This window comes from Erinaceus europaeus, chromosome 7 (assembly GCF_950295315.1).
Source record: "Erinaceus europaeus chromosome 7, mEriEur2.1, whole genome shotgun sequence".
Classification (NCBI taxonomy): Eukaryota; Metazoa; Chordata; class Mammalia; order Eulipotyphla; family Erinaceidae; genus Erinaceus; species Erinaceus europaeus.
The window spans coordinates 63600153-63620022 of record NC_080168.1 but is presented as its reverse complement, the minus strand read 5'-3'; the positions used below and the strand labels follow the sequence as shown (position 1 = coordinate 63620022).

Sequence of the window (19870 nt, the reverse complement as noted above, 5' to 3'; positions counted from 1 at the left end):
TCCATGTCTTTGTTCTTTAACACATAGAAGGTTTACAATGGAAGAATACTTCCACTTTTTGTTTGGTTAGACAGTAATCTTTCTTCCTGTTGAAAGAAGTCTTGGAATTTAATTGTGAAAGGCCGCTTTAAAATTTTTATTATCTTTATTGATTGGATAGAAACAGCCAGAAATCGAGAAGGGGAGATAGAGAGGGAGAAAGAGACACTCACAGCACTGCTTCACCACTCGCAAAATGTTTCCACCTGCAGGTGGGGACTGGGGGCTCGAACCTGAGTCCTTGCGCATTGTAAGACGGGCACTTAACCAGGTGTGCCATCACCTTGTGGAAATCCATTTTTCAAACTTATCAGTACAGCTTAATAGTATATATTGATTTAGTCCTGTGACAGTTCCACTGTATATGCTAGTGTCACCATATCAGCGTTTTAGCTAATGTTTGTAAAATCCCCAGGAGGTGACAGTGATGTGTTAGCTTAGCTTTTAAAATGCCACCTTGTAAGTGTGTAATAGATTTTGACTGTCATAGAACGCCTTCCTCATATGGTCTTAGAGATTTTTTTGATTATCTCAATTGAGAAATTGGTCCCAGAGAAAGATGTAATCATAGACTGACATAACTGGGCTTTTAATGAAGGAGGGTTTGTGGAATTTGCAGAAACTCAGACAATCGAAATCAGTAATTAAGTGATTCATGTAACCACACAAGGTGCTGTGACCAAAACTGTTGTAAAATGACAGTCCCTATGAACACACTGTGCAAGCATTCCTGCTTGCATGGTGAAAAATGGCTTTTCAGAGGGGCTGCCATCTTGAGAGAGGGTCACAGAGATTCCTTGAAGCCCTTCCCATCTGGATGTACCACTTCCTGCAGTGTTTCCCCCTTGCTCTGCACTCTGCTCATTATAAGGGTATCTGTGCATTTTATTTTCCTTAAACTCTGAACCTTGCAGTACAGCAGATATTAAACTGCCCACTTTGTGCATAAGAGTCCCAGAGTCCTTCCCAAGCAATAAAGTTGATCCACAACCAGCTGTGGATGGTGACACTGTCCAGAAAACACTGCTGTCCTAACCCTGAGCAGGCACACCATCCGCCCTGGTGGTGGACTCACAGACCACCCTGAGAGCCAGCAGCTGTGACAGACAGCAGTGCTGCAGGACAACCTGCCAGGGAGTGCATTGTAGTAGAGGTAGGGGTGTGTGTGTGTGTGTGTGTGTGTGTGTGTGTGTGTGTGTGTGTTTGTGTGTAATGATTTCAAAGATAGACTTGGGTAGAACTCTAATGGAAGAGCAGACATGTGAAAACAGAACAGCAGGGGTCTGGAAAGTTGGAACCTTGTAGTGAAAAAAGAGGAGGAGGGGACGGGTGCTTTGGAAAAGAATGTGGGCTTACACCTATAATCCTGAGTCTTCAGCCTCAATGCAGGCTTCATGCAAATAATTAACCAGTGATTCATGTTTGCAACTTTGGTGCCCTGTGTGGCATACACAGTTGTCATCTTTTAGGAAGATGGTAAAGAGTATAGCAGCCACTACCAGGTCTCTTGTCTTTTTATCGGTCAGTTAGTTACACAATACATCAAAGAATTTTGAAACAGCTTACATCAGCAAAACATATAGCAGTTTATTAGCAAGGGGAACAAGATAGAGAAGAGACATCTACAGAAGGGCTGGGGCAGAGATAACAAGCAACAAGGCCACCGAGGCTCTTCTAACAAGCTTACAATATTTCAAGGTTTCTTCTAACTAACACCCACTTGGGATCTCACAGATCCACGGCTGCAGGTCACGTAGCTCCCCCTCCACTGTGGGTGCCTGTCATGCTGTCACAGTGGCCTTGGTACAGGCAAGGCTCTGGCCTCAAAGACATCTGCCAGTGTCTGAGAGGTCACAGAAGGTGTTAGCTCTGCAGAGTGATTAATTAGGCCATGGGGTGTGTAGACCTGAGGCTGACACAAAACCTGGAGTGCTAAGATATATGGTCTCCATAAGAGAGATGTGGAGTGGCACTCATGTGAGGGGTGGCACTTGTGTGAGGATGGCCAGTGTGAAGGAGTCGGGGGGCACTTGGAGGAGAGGCTGAGAAGGCCCAGCAGTGTCTATGTGGGTTCTCTAAGGAGAGCTATCCTTGTGTCTACTCAAAGCCGTCTCCACCTCAGTTCCAGCAGGAGGAGTGGAGTGGATTAGAATGAGGCCATAGGTGGGACAGAAACCTTCCTCAGTCAGTGGAAGCCAGCATTTCTGGGGGGAAATGACAGTGAACAAAGACAAATCCGCAGACATTCCTGACGATGAAGGGAAGTTCAGCATGCCCTCAGGACACCCAGCCTTTGTCTGTAGCAGGAGAATAATGGCTGCCGTAGGTTTGACTATGGCCCTGGCTGCCGCCACCTTACCTGGGTCACCTGCCCACTCGGAGTCTGTAGGGATGGATATTCTTGACTGGGAGTGGAGTAGGGGAATGACTCAGTGCTATGAGGCCTGGCCTTCCTTTCCAGAGAGTACATGCACAAGGACTCTAAGCCTCCACATGCAGGAAGGCGGCTTAGCATAGGCAGGCAGCCCACTTCCTCTGAGCAGGCAGGCCTTTTCATGTTTGTTTTCTTTCTGTGTTTCCCAAGCCCAGAGCTGTTTTGTTTTTTATTTTAAAAATGATGCATTTATTTTCATATGAGAGTGGGCGAGAGGTAAGGTGCTGCTAAGCTCTGCCATAAAGTGGTGCCGGGGACTGAACCTGGGCCCTCAGGCATGCAAAGCTGTTGCTGTGCTGTCTTCTTATCCCCCAGAAAATAGTACTTATTTATTTATTATTTACCAAAGCACTGCTCAGCTCTGGCTCACATGTTGGTGCTGGGGATTGAACTTGGGACCTTTGCTGCCTTAGGCATGAAAGCCATTTGTATAACCTTTGTGTTCTACCTCCCTAGTTACCAGCAAAGAGCTTTGACCATTGTACCCTTCCTTCTAGATGAGACACCTGGGCTTTCCCTGGGATCCTGTGAGGAAGCAGGCCTCATGGCAGGTCCCCACTTCACAGCTTACCCCTCTGTCAGTGTGTGTGTGTGTGTGTGTGTGTGTGTGTGTGTGTGTGTGTGTGTGTGTTGATCTTCCAGGCTTGTGGCTGCCTTTTCACTTCTCTTTCCCACGAAGTGAGTTGTCAGCAGCCCAGTGGTTACTTGAATCTGTCCCAGAAGCTGATGCCACACAGACAGCTGGTGTCCTGTTAGACAGCAGGCACTGGCTTAGAGGGTGAGTCCTTATGGCTGCGTCCCTCCCTGGGATGGCTGGGCAACCTCATGTCCTCGTCCTTCATCTCACTCCTAGAGGGACCAGTGACATCAACACTCTCACTGGCAAAGGGTCCTTCCTCCTAGTTCCTGTGTTCTTAGAACTATGGCTCTTCTTCTTTGAGTTGTGGAACCCCCATCCTGGTGGAGCCTTCCAAGTTGCTTTGGGATAGACCAGCCTAACCTTTCAGAGACTTCCCAGCACAGCAGGCTGCTGTCCTAATGGTTGGTCCCTGGTCATTTGGCTTCTCCAGATATTGGCTTCTGGAATCGCTTCCCTGACTTTCTAGATGGCCTCCCAGATTCCAGAGCACCTTCCTTGATTGTTACTAGTTGGGTCCCAGGAGGGAACGGTAGCAGCTGTTCATCTGCACCTCATCCCCAGTCACACGGGTGATGCTGTCAGGTGTGTCTGGAAAGAGTTTTTTTTTAGGGGTGTGATCAGACCCATGACTTCCTTCATGCAAAGCATGTGCTCGTTTTCATATCCACTGTGGTTTTTCAAGGCAGTCAGCACTAAAGAGCTTTGTGGCTGGAGAAATAGCCGTTCAGGCCTTGAATCAGACTGCCTCATGTTTTTGCTTCACACACGTACTGGAGTGCTGCTCTAGTTTGTCCCTCCCACCCATCATTTGTCCTTCCATCCTTTCTTTCCCTCCTTCCCTCCCTCCCTTTTTCTTGCTTTCTTTCATATTTGTTATTTTAATTTATTTTGGATAGGGAGATCTGAGAGGGAAAGGGGAAGTAGAGAGGGAGACAGAAAGGGTAACACCTACAGACCTGCTTCACCGCTCATGAAGCTTCCCCCCAGCAGATGGGGAGCAGGGACTTGAACCCAGGTCCTAGTGCATTGTAGTATGTGTGCTTTAATGGGTACCCCACCACCTGACCTATTCCTCTTTCTTTATGCCTCATGCAGAACTCTCACATGCAGCAAACAAAATAGATCTTTAAAAAGTATCAGCTTTTGGGCAGTTCAAAGTAGCACCCCCACTTGTTTCGAATGAGCTGTCAGAATTCCATAAAGGTAGACATGAATCCCTCCAACAGCACACAGCTGTTGAATGAAATGCCGTTAGCCTCTGTGACAATGCCCCACACAGGGACAGAGGAAACCAGACTTCCACAAATTAACAGTGTCGCAAGAGCTATTCAAAACCTAGTAGACAACCAGTGTTCATGGAAAGACACACAGTCAGAATAGTGTTTCTCAAACAAGACAATGAGAAATTGTTTTTGACGATCAAATGTTCTCTCCCTCTCCCTCCTCCTCCCTATCATAAGATCAACTTTAAGGCCAAGGTATAGCTCACTTGGTAGGGCAGATGCCCCATCATATGTACAGTCCCAGGTTCCAACCCTTGGCACCACATGGGAGCTCTGTGGTATTGGGAAACTCCCGCAGATGGTGGCACAGTGTCATGCTGTCTGCTGCCCCTCCTCACCTCCTGTCTGTCTGAAGTAAAAGGAATGAAAAATTGATCTGGGAGTAGTAGGGTGGTACATGCATGAGGTGGCAGCAGCAGTTCCAACACACATACACACACACACACACACACACACACACACACACAAACACACACATACACACGAGGGTAAATCCACTGGCAGAGGAGCTGTAAAGGCAGAGCAGAGAGCTGCCCAGCATCAACACCTTCCACAACCACCACACCTTTGTCTGAAGGCAGGCAGACATCACCCTTTGTATGTCATTCCCGGCTACACCCCTAGACTCTATAGTGTGAACGCTGGCTTTTTAAAATTTTATTATCTTTATTTATTGGATTGAGACAGCCAGAAATTGAGAGTAGGGGAAGATAGAGAAGGAAAAAGAGAAACACCTACAGCCCTGCTTCATCACTGGCAGAGCTCTCCCCCTGCAGCTGGGGAATGGGACTTGAACCCAGATTCTTTCACATTGTAACGTGTGCTCAACCAGGCACGCCACTACCCAGCAGCTACCACAGGTTCACTTTTCTCATTCCTGACTCCTGCTGCCCTTGGCATCCCACGTGACTTGGAGTGAATGTGACTCCTTTGTCAGCTCTGCCCCTGTTGAGAAGCCCTGCTGTGCATTCTGCACTTGGCCCTTGGTTATGAACTTGCCCCCATTCTCTAGAAAGTGACAGTTTTTGCATGTGTCAGCTTTAATAGTCTGCCTCTCCATGCATGAGCCTTTCTCTAGGAGAAGTCCACTGCAATCAGATAAGAGAGGTGTCCCTGGGTCCTTTTGTCACTACCCAGTTTTCACAGTCATGCTGGGGAGCTGGAAACCAATCCCCATGAGGGTGGAGGAGGCGAGTTTGGAGGAGCTGGCCCTCCCTTGTTCCCTGATAAGGTTAGTTTGTTGACAGATCCCCAGGGCTGGGCCATTTGGCCTTGAGAGCTCCACCTCTGAGATCCTGTGGGCATCTGTTTTGCAATCCATCTGGTCTACCTAGTGGCCATTCCTGGCAAGCTGAAGGCCATTCAGAAGCCAGTTGGAAGGCTGCAGAATCTGAAACCAAGAGAGAGACTATTCAACGACCCCCTCCTTTTTTTTTCTTTCTTTCTTTAATTCAAATCCTTCTTTTCATCTGATTGAGATGTTGGTTTGAAGGCTGGGACTCTAACTTTCACCTCTAGTCTTGACCACTTAGAAATAAAAGTAGAAATGCCCTCATACTAGGCAATAGCGCTGAGGCTTTTTGTTTATGTTTTTTTGTTTTGTAGTTGAATTCCTGCCCTGGGCTAATTATGATTCTCCAGCATAAGGTGGTTATAAATAGCTCTCTACCAGCTAGCTCAGCCTGAGCTAGCCTTGCTACTTTTCTTCACACTTAGTCCCATTGCAGATTCTTATTTTCATGAAAATAAGAGTAGTCAGTTCATGCTGCTCCATGCCAGGGTTTCACATACATCATCACATAGGCGCTGTGACCCCCACCATAAGATGGAAATAACTGCACTTCAGCTTTGTTATTGGGAAAGTGAAGCACATAGCATGTGGCCTGGAGAGGTGACTCACTGGCTCGGGTGTATGTCTGCAGCCAGGTTAGATGCCACAGCATTGTGCAGGGTCTTGATGAAAACGTGGAGCTCAGTGCAGTGCAATAGGACAGTGCAGACACGTGATGAAATCAAAATGGGAAAGAGGTGATGTAGTCATCTGAGCTCCTTAGCAGTAGAGCAAGGACTCAAACCAAATTTGTTTGTCTGCAGAGCTGTTCGTTTTTAGCCTCTCCCTCATGCTATATATTGAATTCTATCTCCCTGTGCATACCACCTGTTGTTTCCATAAAGCCAGGTAGATTAAATCTAATCCTGGCTCCCAGCCTTTTTATTTAGCCTTTTTATTTTTAAATTTTCTTCTATTGGCACCATGCTTATCACTGGGGCTTGGAGCTGACAGTGAAACCACCACTCCTGGCAGCCCCATTTTACATTTATTTTTTCTTCTTTATTTTTTCTTAGGACAGAGAGAAATTGACAGGTGAGAGAGAGGTAGACAGGAAGAGAGAGAAATTGACAGGTGAGAGAGAGGTAGACAGGAAGAGAGAAAGAGAGATACCTGTAGACCTGCTTCATGGTGTATAAATCCTCCCCTGTGCAGGTGGTGAGGAGGGGGATTGAACCTAGTCCTCACATGCTGTTAAGTGAGCAGTCAACTGAGTATGCCAGCTCTGCCCAACTCAGTCTTTTAAGTACTGCATTAGGATGTTCATATTACTATAGAGCTCCCTCCTGTTTTTTGGGGAGTTCTTAATTTAAAAACATTCACCTGCTGGACAACTATAATTCCTTCAGTGATTTCTTGTTAGATATTTTTTATTTATTGCTTTGGATAGATACAGACATCGAGAGGGAAAGGGGAGAGAGTAGCAGACACACACATATGCACATGTGCGTGCACGCTCACACACACACACACACACACACACACACAATGGTATCACTGATTCACCACTCATGAAGTTATCCCACCCCCATAGGTGGGGGCCAGGAGTTTGAACTGGGCTCCTTGCACATTATAACATGTGTAATCTAACATGCATCATGCCAGTCCCAGAAATAGTAATTCTTAAAGGTGATGATGACTTTCAGTTTTGTTAACAGATGCCTTACCTTTTTCTTCTTTTTTTGGGGATGAGAGTCTTAATACTTCCCAGCCGGAAAATGAGTTGTGAACCGCTAAGTTTTGGGATAAGCCAGTGTGTAGGCCTATTGTGACAGCATTATATCCCTCACCTCTGCAGGTAACTTCACTCGTGTTGAATGTGCAGGCTGCCATTTAGACCTGTAGTGTGACTAGAACACTGGAACATACAGTAAGTGACGTCTTATTTAAATGATGGCACTGTGCAGTTAGCAGCTAAAGTAAGTGTAGATACTCGCCAAGCCATCAGCTACATAATTTACACCAAAGCAGCTGTGCAGTTCTCCAGAGAAGTTTTGCTGCTGTGTTGACCCTGTGTGTTTAAATCATCCTATTAAAAACCTTACAGAGTGGGGGCCAGGTGGTGGCACAACTGATTGAGCATGCCTGTCATAGTGCACAAGGACCCAGGTTCAAGCCCCCGGTCCCCACTTGCAGAAGGAGAGCTTCACAAGTGGTGAAGCAGTGCTGTAGGTTTCTCTCTGTCTCTCTATCTTCCCCTTCCCTCTCAATTTCTGACTGTCTTTATCAAATAAATAAATAAAGATAATTAAAACATTAAAAAATTATTAAAAAAAAACCCTTCCAGCATGAACCTATTACTAGACTCTTAAGTGGAAATGGAAATTGGATAATAAGTTTCCTCTTCTCATGGGGCTTTTTAAGACAAGCTGGAGAGGATGGAATGAAACCACACTGCTTTGCCATTCTGCCTGTCATGCCGAAGAGCCAGAATTGTGGAAGTGCTTATTCTTTAGGGTGCTTGAGCTCCTCATGGAGGGAAGTTGCTTGGTTCTGACAGTTGCATGGGGCTTCTTTAGGACTGCCGTTTATGCCTGAGCTCATACAACTGTACCTTTAGTACATACAGGACACGTGGGCTTTGGTTGGTTTGTACTTATCAGTTGTGATGTTTGACCTTCTTTAAAATTAAGAGAGGGGCAGAAGAGACACACCTGGAATACACATAGTCCAGTGAAACTGGAGCATCTTGCCAGAGCTGAACATCCTAAGGAGTGGAATTCTTCATTTGCCTACTTATGATAGATTAAGCCTCCTGCCTCTGGAAATCACATTCTAGGGAAGTATAGTAACGGTCCCAGGGTCCTAGGGTCCCAGGGCTAGTGATGGCCAAGCAGGTTTGTTTGAAGCTCGCTCCCCCCCTTTAAATGTAGTTTACTAGTGAGAGAGAGAAAGAGAGAGAGAGAGAGAGAGAGAGAAAACGAACTAGAGCATCACTTTGGCATTTGTAGCACTGGGATCAGATGAGATCTTATGCAAGAAAATCCTGTGCTCAGCCACTGAGCCATCTCCCTAGCCATGACCCCTATCTTCCTCCACTCTGAGATCTTGGTCTAAGCCTAGGGGAGATTCATTGAGTATCCATTGTGCAAGTACAGTGTGTGGACTAGTTGTCACAGTGCAGATGAGTCAGAAATTAATGCTGCTCTCAAGGAATTTATATTCTGGAGGGAGATAAGATGTGTCTATAAATAATTGTAGAACAAGGTACAGAAGTAATAAGAGCTGATATGAAGGCATGTGGGAGCATGGAGAGCTTAATTTCCTGTTTAATAGAGAAACGAGGAATGCCTCTTAATGATAGCATCTGATTGGTCTGTGGCTGGGCAGATTTGTCCATCTGGAAAAGTCTTCTCAGGCCTGGTGTGCACCTTCTCTTGAGAGCAGTTCCTAGGGTAATAGTTCGCATATAAAGCTAAACTGCATTTCTTCCTTAAAGAGTAATGGAGGACCAGGGAGGCTGTATAGTGTTAGCATACCAGACTTGCATAAGGAAAAGTCCAGGTTCTGTCCACAGCACCACATTTCACAGTGCTTTGGTCAAAAATAAAAATAAAACAAAAACAAAACATAGAGAATATTGGGGTGTTGTGGGTTAAGTGCACATGGCGTGAAGCATAAGGACTGCCAGTTATCCTGGCTTGAGCCCCTGGCTCCCCACCTGCAGGTGAGTCGCTTCACAAGCAGTGAAGCAGGTCTGCAGGTGTCTATCTTTCTCTCCCCCTCTCTGTCTTCCCCTCCTCTCTCCATTTCTCTCTGTCCTACCCAACAATGACAGCAATAACAGTAATAGTAATAACAACAACTACAGTGATAAACAAGGGCAACAAAGGAGAATAAAATAGCCTTCAGGAGCAGTGGATTTATAGTGCAGGCACTGAGCCCCAGCGATAACCCTGGAGGCAAAAAAATAAACGACAATATTGGGGTGTTGACCTTCTTCTGAGTGAACAGGTCAGATAGGAGTGTAAGACCTTGGCCTCAGTGAATTTGATCCCCTGCACAATCATAGGCAAGGTGATGACTGTAGGGTGGGACCAGCTCAGTGCTGCTGCCAGCACTGCTCATGGTCATTGCTGTCCCCAGGACAGGCTAGGTAGCCTTCAAACCCCATGTTCTTGTGAATTTAGCCCTCGGGAGCATTATCTGTATGTGTTAAGTGGGGTGCCCCAACAGAAATAACACCACCACTGCAAGTCGTTTATGTGTCACATATGCTGACTTCTCTAGAGCTCGATGAATACAGAACTCTCCTGGCAACCACACCATCCTCAGCACTTGGCCCCTGGGCTCCCGGGAGTCACTGTTTCCCAGTCAGTGGACATGAAAAGGGAGTCAGATGCACAGGGCAAGTCTTGGGAGGGCATCTGGAGTTGGTGTACCACTACTCTCCTGGCTCCTAGTCACACAGTCCATTGGGTCCCCCAAAGCAGTAAGCTTCAATCCTCTGGCTCTCTGGATGCTACCTCATGGGGAAGAAGAGTCTTTGCTGATGTATTGAAGTTAGGGATCTTGTATGAGATAATTCTGGATTATCCCAGTGGGCCCCATCTTGAAACCCAGTTTCGTTAGAAGAGATAGAAGAGGAGGCAGGCACGCAGGAGAAGGACATGCAGACAGACTGGAGGCCTGGGGTCACAGAAGTTGGTAGAGACAATAAAGAGTTCTCTCCTGGAGCCTTGGGGGAATATGGCCCTCTGTCTGACATCTCGGCTTTGTACAGCTGGCTTTCCAAACTATGAGAGAATCATTTTCTTTTACTTCCCAGCACCAAGTTGGTGGTGGTTTTTCACAGCTCCAGGAAGCTCCCACACATGGCTGCATCTTATAGCGAGAGGCTGAGGACTGTGGTGGCCAGCAGACTCCCACCTTCCTGCCCAAGCTCAGAGTTCTGTTTCCTATGAGAAGAAGACAACAGATGCTCAGGGAAACGGTAGAAGTCTCTGTCACAGCCTGTTATGTAGAGGAGGTATTTGAGGCCCAGAGAAGCTACAGCGCTTGCCTTGGCTCATGGAACTAGGCGAAAGCTCAGCTGTGATTGAAACTTAGACCCTTAACTGCTGACTGCACGCCCTTAAATCCAGGGGTTGAGAAAGCACAGAGAAAAATTGTGGTTGACTTGGGGGTTGAAAGAATGTCAGCAAGATGGCACTGTGGAGAAACTGGCAGCCAGCTGTTCATTGGGCAGGAAACTAGGGCCCAAAGAGGGTTTCTGGCTAGGAGGAGGCATTAGAGCATCAGGTGGCTGTTACTTGGAAGAATGTTTAAATCCTAGGAGAGTATGGAAGGGACAGAGCTGAACTTATATGAGAGTCCTGTTGCCTAGTGGCCTCTTTTGCCATACAGAGACATTTTTATTGGCACCAGAGTTATTGATGGGGCTTGGTGCTAGCACTACAAATCCAGAGCTCCAGACAGCCGGCCCTCCCTCCCTATCTCCCCCTCCCTATTTTTTAAATTATCTTTATTTATTTATTTGAATAGAGAGGGCCAGAGATCGAGAGGGAAGGAGGTGATAGAGAGAGAGAGAGATACAGAGACAGAGAGAGACAGAGACAGACACCTGCAGCCCTGCTTCACCACTTGTGAAGCTTTCCTCCCTGCAGGTGGGGGCCGGGGCTCAAATCCAGGTCCTTGTGCACTGTAACATGCACTCAACCAGGTGTGCCACCACCTGGCTCCTCTTCCTTCCTATTTTTATTAGATAGGACAGAGAAATTGAGAGAGGAGAAGGAGATAAGAGAGGGAGAGAGAAAGACAGCTGCAGACCCGCTATACTACTCATGAAGCCTCCTCCCTGTGGGTGGGGAGCAGAGGCTTGAACTTTGGTCCTTGTACTTGGCAACATATGCCTTCAACTGGGAGTGCCACCACTCAGCCCCCAGGAGTCATTTGATTTTTATGCAAAAGATCATGCAGAACTAAACAAAGAATTTTATGCTATATAGTGGCTTAATCAGAATAGAAATTATGAAGGCCTATTCTCTTCTGTGACCAAATGGGGCAGGTAGAATGGGATGCAACTGAGGGACTGAAAATAACTAAGATACACTGTGTTGTGGACCAAGACAGTGGCTGTCAGTGCAGATGTGGCCGAAGCTTCTGTCCAGAGCACCCCCTTGCTGTCCTCTTCCGAGCTCTCTCATGCTTCTCTGGTTGGTCGGCAGCTGGTGGTCTGGTTGGTGTCTCATACCTGCCACTGGTTCAGCCATTAATGGAGGTGGCTGGACCTCTTGCCTCATGTTCTCACCTGCTAGATGTTATTCTCAGCATAGGAGTAGTGAGAATGGGAAGAAAGAGCAGCCCCCCCAACAGTGCTCAAGTACTGTTGACAAGTCAGCTTGTTCCACATGTGCTAATAACCTGTAGCTAACGTTAGGTATCAAGAGTACAGAGATTGACTGGCCTGAGGAGAGGGCTCTTTTGAGCCACTTGCTGAGGAATGTGAGCACCAGGTTGGAAAGAGCCTGCTAACTACAGCAATGGGCTTAGCTCTAGTTTACTTTTCACAAGAGAGGCAGAACTAGGAGATGGTAGGTGTCTAGGTCTGGAGTCTCAGGAGAAAAGCTTGATGGGAAGTACAAAACTGAGATTTCTGAGTATAGGGATAGAATATAAAGTGGTAAGATTGATAAGTAAAGAGCATCCTAAATGAGTCCCCTGGGAAAAGCCATCATTTAAAGAGGCCTCAAGAAAACCCAGTGCTTTCACGGGCCACAGTAGAGGACTCCTCCAGGTGGCAAGGGTACAGATCAGCTGGAACTCTTACACATTTCAGGAGTTTGGCTGTTACTTATAAAGTTAAAAAAAAAAGTCCTGGGAGTCGGGCTGTGGCGCAGCGGGTTAAGCGCAGGTGGCGCAAAGCACAAGGACCGGCATAAGGATCCCGGTTCGAACCCCGGCTCCCCACCTGCAGGGGAGTCGCTTCACAGGCGGTGAAGCAGGTCTGCAGGTGTCTATCTTTCTCTCCTCCTCTCTGTCTTCCCCTCCTCTCTCCATTTCTCTCTGTCCTATCCAACAACGACAACAACAATAATAACTACAACAATAAAACAACAAGGGCAACAAAAGGGAATAAATAAATTAAATAAATAAATTAATTAAAAAAAAAAGTCCTATCACTTAATATCATCCTTAAATATTTACTGAGAGCCATAAAAAGTTGGTCTCAGGGGGGCCGGGCTGTAGCGCAGTGGGTTAAGCACACATGGCATGAAGCGCAAGGACCAGAGTAAGGATCCCGGTTCCAGCCCCCAGCCCCCCATCTTCAGGGGGTTGCTTCAAGGGTGTGAAGCAGGTCTGCAGGTATCTATCTTTCTCTCCCACCCCTCTGTCTTCCCTTCCTCTCTCGATTTCTCTCTGTCCTATCCAACAACAATAACAGCAATGACAACTGTAATAATAAAAACAACAATAAACAACAAGGGCAAAAATGGCCTCCAGGAGCAGTGGATTTGTAGTGCAGGCACTGATGACCCTGGGGGCAAAAACAAAAGTTTGCCTGGGGTCCAGGTGGTAGTGCAGTGGTTTAAGTGCATATGGCACAAAATGCAAGGATTGGCATAAAGATCCTGGTTTGAGCCCCCGGCTCCCCACCTGCAGGGGTGTTGCTTCACAAGCAGTGAAGCAGGTCTGCAGGTGTCTTTCTCTCCCCTTTCTGTCTCCCCTTCTCTCTCGATTTCTCTCTGTTCTATCTAACAACAACAACAACATAATTGGCAACAATAACAATAATGACAACAATAAGGGCAACAGAGTTGGAAAAAATGGCCACCAGGAGCAATTGATTCATGATGCAGGCACCAAGCCCCAGTGATGACCCTGGAGGCCAAAAAAAAAAAAAAATTGGGCTTACATAAATATGTGGACATCAGTGTTTACAGAAAGCACAGGGCAATGCATGAGCATGTCTAATGATTTATAATGTGGCATGAGGTTCCCCATCATCTAGAATTTTCTTCCCTCTTCAGTTCTAAATCATATATTACTTATTGAAGAGGGATGTATTCTGAACTTTTCCTCGTTAGATTTTGTCAGAGTGAAGCCATAGAATGTATGGCTTAGCAAAAAACCTAGCAAAAAACAAAACAAAACAAAACAAAACAAACAACCAAGCACAGGATACACCTCAAATCTCTTTCAGCTGGTGCATGAATAAGGAATACATACAGGCAGCGAGTCATCCTCATAATAGAATACTGCTCACCAAGAAAAAGGAATGAACTACTGAAACACACCCAAAACATGAATCTGAAATGGGTCGTCTTAGTCTCATGCTAAATAAAAGCAGCTGGGTTTCAAGGCTACCTAGTACACAATTCTGTTGACATTCTGTTCTGGAAAAGGCTGAAATAAGAGGTGGATTTAGTCAACTTAAGGTAGAATAGCTTAGACCAGAAGTAGCGCACAAGTGATGAGAGGTGACCTGGAAATGTTATCTTGACTTTACTGCAATAGAAGTCTCTCCAGCCTATACCCCTATACTCTCTTTATTTTGATCTGATTGTGTGTGTGTGTGTGTGTGTGTGTGTGAGAGAGAGAGAGAGAGAGAGAGAGAGAGAGAGAGAGAGGGAATATATGAGGGAGAAAGATCAAGAAACTATTCAAGTCTCTGCCTCTCTGAGTCCTCACACAGATGCCTCTACTGCTGTCTATATATTTACATGATGGAAAATTAAGTTTGGGGAAAAGAATGATTCATATTGAAGCATAACAAAATATATTTTAATCACTTTTACAGGATGTTTGCTCTTCTAGCTGATATAGAGGACTATTAATTTTGTATTCCTTAGGGAATTCATCCTACTCACATGATCACCACATTGGAATTTCCCTAGGAAAGTACTGTCACTGTATGATAGTTTCTAGGAACACATTGTGGTGAGAAGCTTCAACTCTATAGAACTGAAACTCTTCTGGCTCCTCAAAAACGTTCCAATGAATGAAATAGTTACTGTTTTATGTGAATTAATTTCTCCATTTCCTCTTATCATGCTAGGCATCAGGCATATTAAGAGGCATATTTAAAAGTCAGATGAGGGAGTTTGGGGATAGCTCAGTTGGTAGAGGGCATGTTTTCTATGAAGAAGGCCCTGGGCTTGAGACCTAGACCACCTTGGAGCACCATGGACAGCACCAAGGGCACTCCACAAAAATGGTGGAGTAGTACTTTGTTCTGTTTCACAGCATAACAGAGTCAAATCACATGCTCAGTAGCATAAACAAAGTTCTGTGAGAGGGAGAGGGAATATGTCACACCCACATTTATTATTGTAAGCAGAGTTCTGTGAGACTTAAGATAGTATTGGTCTACTTTTTTTGGTAGATGGGCTATACTTGTTTGACTCTCTCCTTAGCATGACACAAATTAGTGAGAGTTATATTTTGTTGAATGTCTTTGTGTATCTCCGCAAAGTTCACTAATCTTTAAGTTAAACAGGCTACTACTAAGATAAAAGGTTGGTTTGCCCATTGTGTGTTCAAGTTCAAATCAACTGCCTTTCCTTCCCAGGTGTTGATTCTGGGAATGAGCAGTTTAAGATCTTCTCTGATTAGGTGCCCTTGCCTGCATTCTGTGGTTTTCAAGGTAAACACAGCAGCTTCAGAAGAAAGCAAACACTGTTGGCGGCTGGCAGTGTTTGTCTTACAAATGCTTGGGAATAGTTTGGAGGCTTTGTCATTCATAGAGTAAGGTAAGCTAATTAAGGTAGAACAGAAATGCAGCTTGGGTTGGCAGTGCAAGGTCAATTCAATTCAGCCTGTTCCTGAATCTATTTTTTTTTTTTGAAGTGTTTGCATCAAAGATTGCAGTTTAGGTAGGTGGTTTGTTTATTTATAGGAGGAAGTCTGCAGCACCACTCAATGCTGGTGTTTATGGTGCAGAGGATTAAGCCTGGGAGCTCAGGCTTGCAAGTCTTGTGTTATCCTCATTGCTGCTCGTTTTCTTTTCCTAAGTGAAATTGTTAGCTCTCGGTTTAACTGGGCACCTCTACTGAGAGAGCTCTGTACTCTGAAAATGAAAGCAGTGGGCTCTTAGGAGCTCAAGTGTCTTGCTGCTTCTCTTACGTGTCCATGGAGAGAGAGAGAGAGGGAGAGGGAGAGAGAGAGAGAATGTGTGTGTACACACATACATGAGTGTGTGAGCTTGTCTTTGTGTGGATCTCCCTTTGGGTGACATCAAGGAAGCTAAACTTAAACTTCCAGAAGCTCTTTTGGGCTGTGAAGATGAGAAATTGATCAGTTTATTGGCTCACCCAGAGTGTCCTGTCTCATAAGTGCAGACATTCGGTTTTCAGGTGCACCTCTTCTAAACAAGATGAGCTCCGGCTCTGTTTGGACATCGGACAGCACCCTGCACCATCTGGCTCTGTTTCAAAGCTCTGTATGGAGCTCAAGGGCAGAGATGATCATCATAGGTGCTTGGCAGCCTGCACCCAGATTGTGAAATACCTCAATGTGGGCAGATTTGGGAAGGGCAGAACTGAAAGCTAATTGTGTGCTCAGCTGGTAGTGAGGGCCTGTAATGTCATCACATAAACTAAAAATACCCAGTTACCTCTCTAGAATATCATGTTAAATAATGTAACAGCCCACTGGGCAAGTGTCAAAACAGAATGCAGCTGCCCCAGGGGACCCAGCTTTTGACTTGCAGGAGTAACTGTGGACATCCTGTTTCTTCCTCACCCTTGTTTTCTCTCTATATATTTAGGCAGGATAGCAAAAAAAACAAAACAAAACAAAACAAAAAAACCGCCTTTGCATACTTGTAAGCCAGGAGCGCACGAGAGTTCCTTTTTCTAATACAAGATGTGGGTAGCCTGGTTCTAGAAACATCTTTAAACCTTCTGTCTATCTCTTCCTTGACCTCTGAAATAAAGCATTCATCTCTACGGCCAGACCACCCTGAACATGCCAGATCTCATCTGAAGTAAAGCATTTATGTATTTACTTATTTATTTTGCCATGAGGGCTTCATACCCTCATGGTTCCACCACCCCTGCTGGACTATTTTTATTTTTTTAAGATAAAGAGGAGCAAAACCACAGGACTGTTCCACTACTCATTCCCTTTTGTGTGGCGCTCTTATGTGGTGGCCAGGACCTTGAACCTGTGTCCTTGTGTCTGGTGAAATGTGTGCTCTACTGGGTAATTATCTCCAGACCCCCTTGAAGTAAAGTTTCTAAGATTTCTGAAAACCTCTATAAAGTGTCTGAAATTCAAGGTTTCATTGAAATAGTAGGAAAAAAAGCAGCCTTGAGATACTTAGCTGAACAAAACCTTTGTACCTTGGAAACTGGTGATTTTTTTTTTTTTTTTACTATTTATTTATTTTTAAATTTTTATTTAAATTTTTATTTTTAAATTTAAATTTTAAAATCTATTTATTTATTTTTAAACACTGACAAAAACCATAGGATAAGATGACACATAGATTTATGAAGGAAAAAAAATCCTTGGGAAAATATCTGTACAAGATCCATGTATTTTCAGAAGGATACTAAAATATGATTCTGCATTTTCCACACTCTTGCTTGAGGTTTCCTGGAGTTTTTTTGGTGATTTGGGGAATTGGTGTGACATTATCTCTGTTGGCTAATGAAATATGTGCTTATGCCTTAGTGCATTATGAGTATCTCAGCCCTTTGTCCTGCAGTAATATAAATGGAGACAAGCCTGCAAAGCTTTGGAGCCCTCTATCATTTCTAAGAGTATAAAGAGGTCCTACAATCAGAAACATTAGAGCAATGCTTGGCTGAGGAACAGTTGGGCATTGAAACAGGGTAGACTGAACCATGGCAAGGAGCATATGTTAAGGTGGCTGAGAGAGTTCACTGGGGTTTGAACTTCAGCATCTCCTGAGAGCACCAGGGGGACATTTCATGGAGGGTGGGGCAGTGCTATGGTCTCTGTTCTTCTCACTCTGTTTCTCCTTATCTTTCTAGAAAATAAAAAAAAAAAAAGAGAGAATTTGACCTGGGAGTGGTGGGGTTACGTATACATGAGGCCTAGTACTCTCTAGCTCCCCCCTAAAAAAAAAGTTATACATTAGAAGCAGTAAGGAGCAGGGAACTTACAAAAGCCACAGTCAAGAAAGGTCATCAGAAACCAGGAAGCCAGCAGACAACCTGAGAGACAGTGCCAAGTGTCAGAAATGACTTCTCTGTGAGCCTTGCGCAGCCTCACGGAACCTGCAGCAGGAGAGGCCTTTGATGCCAGCGATCAGATGGGTCTTCATCACAGCAGTGCTCATAACGGATAATGCCTTCATCTATGTGCCAAAGGGGAAATAGAACTACACCAGGACGTAGCCTCAGTGGCTTGAACCCAGATCCTTGCACATTGTAACATGTGTGCTCAACCAGGTGCACTACCACCCTTTGAAATCTTGATTACACCATTATTTATTCATTTTTGTACAGATACAAATCCAGAAATTTCTAGGTAAGATTTTTTTACATACTATGTCATTTTTTTTCCTCCAAGATTATAGCTGGGACTCAGTGCTTGCACTACGAATCCACTGCTCCTGGAAGCCATTTTTTCTCATTTTGTTGCCATTGTTGTTGTTATTGTTATTGTTGCCATTGTTGTTATTTTTGGATAGGACAGAGAAATCGAGAGAGGAAGGGAAGATGGGACGGGGGGGTGGGGAGAAAGACAGACACCTGCAGACCTGCTTCACCACCTGTGAAGCAACCCCCGCTGCAGGTGGGGAGCCAGGGGCTCGAACTGGGATCCTTACGCTGGACTTTACGCTTCATGCTATGTGCACTTAACTCTCTGTGCTACTGCCTGGCCCCCTCATGTTTACTTCTTCTTAATTATTTTATTTTATTTTATTTATAAAAGGAAACACTGACAAAACCATAGTATAAGAGGGGTACAATTTCACACAATTTCCACCACCAGAACACTATATTCCATCCCCTCCCTTGATAGCTTTCCTATTCTTTAACCCTCTGGGAGTATGGACCCAAGGTCATTGTGGGATGCAGAAGGTGGAAAGTCTGGCTTCTGTAATTGCTTCCCCGTTGAACATGGGCGTTAGCAGGTTAATCCATACTCTCAGCCTGTCTCTTTCTTTCCCTAGTGTGGTGGGGCTTTGGGGAAGCAGAGCTCTAGGACATATTGGTGGGGTTGTCTGCCCAAGGAAATACAGTTGGCATCTGGAACCTGGTGGCCGAGTATGTCATTTTTACTCTCTCTCTCTCCCCAGAGGGAAAGGAAACGATACCTAGTATATGATTTTGAAATCATTGCTAAATGTTCTAACTAAAAACTAATAAAATGAAAGCATACTGTAGTTTCCAAAAGAGCAACACAGCTATACTGCTATACTTTAAAAATTCATTTTAGTTCCTCTTTTATTAATATAACATTGGTTTACCAGCTATGAGGTCTCATGGCAGAACAAAGTCATGAGCTTTCAGTGGTATGGTTTCACTTTCATATGTTTGGATGGACAGATGACTGCATCCAACACCCGATTTCTGTGCTCAAGCTTCCTCAGATAACCTCCATATATATTTTTTAATATTTATTTATTCCCTTTTGTTGCCCTTGTTTTTTTATTGTTGTAGTTATTATTGTTGTTATTGATGCCATCGTTGTTGGGTAGGACAGAGAGAAATGGAGAGAGGAGGGGAAGACAGGGGGAGAGAAAGACACCTGCAGACCTACTTTACTGCTTGTGAAGCGACTTCGCTGCAGGTGGGGAGCCGGGGGCTCTAACCAGGATGCTTATGCGGATCCTTGTGCTTTGCGCCACATGCGCTTAACCCTCTACACTACCGCCCAACTCCTAACCTCCATAGTCTTATTTATTAATTTAACTAACTTAAATTTTCCCTAGGGTATTGCTCAGCTCTGGCTTATGATGATGTGAGGGATTGAACCTGGGACCACAAAGTCTCAAACACAAAAGTCTCTTTGCAGAACCATTATACTGTCTACCCCGCCCAACCACAACAGGTTTTTTTTTGTTTGTTTGTTTGTTTGTTTTTTACAAAATTTAAGAGACAGTTTGATTGCTGCTTTTTTTGGTTAGTCTCTTTGCTTTAGTTATCTAAATATTATATATAAATAAAATATTTCTGTAGTTGTCTTTTTAATTTTTTTTTTTTTTTTTTGCCTTCAGGGTTATT

The 19870-nt window shown here is 44.8% G+C and overlaps 1 protein-coding gene across 2 annotated transcripts in view; it reads left to right on the top strand.

The window, feature by feature from the left end:
- ITPR2 (inositol 1,4,5-trisphosphate receptor type 2) overlaps positions 1-19870 on the top strand; it is a 380387-nt gene that overhangs the window by 53405 nt on the left and 307112 nt on the right. The window lies entirely within an intron of this gene.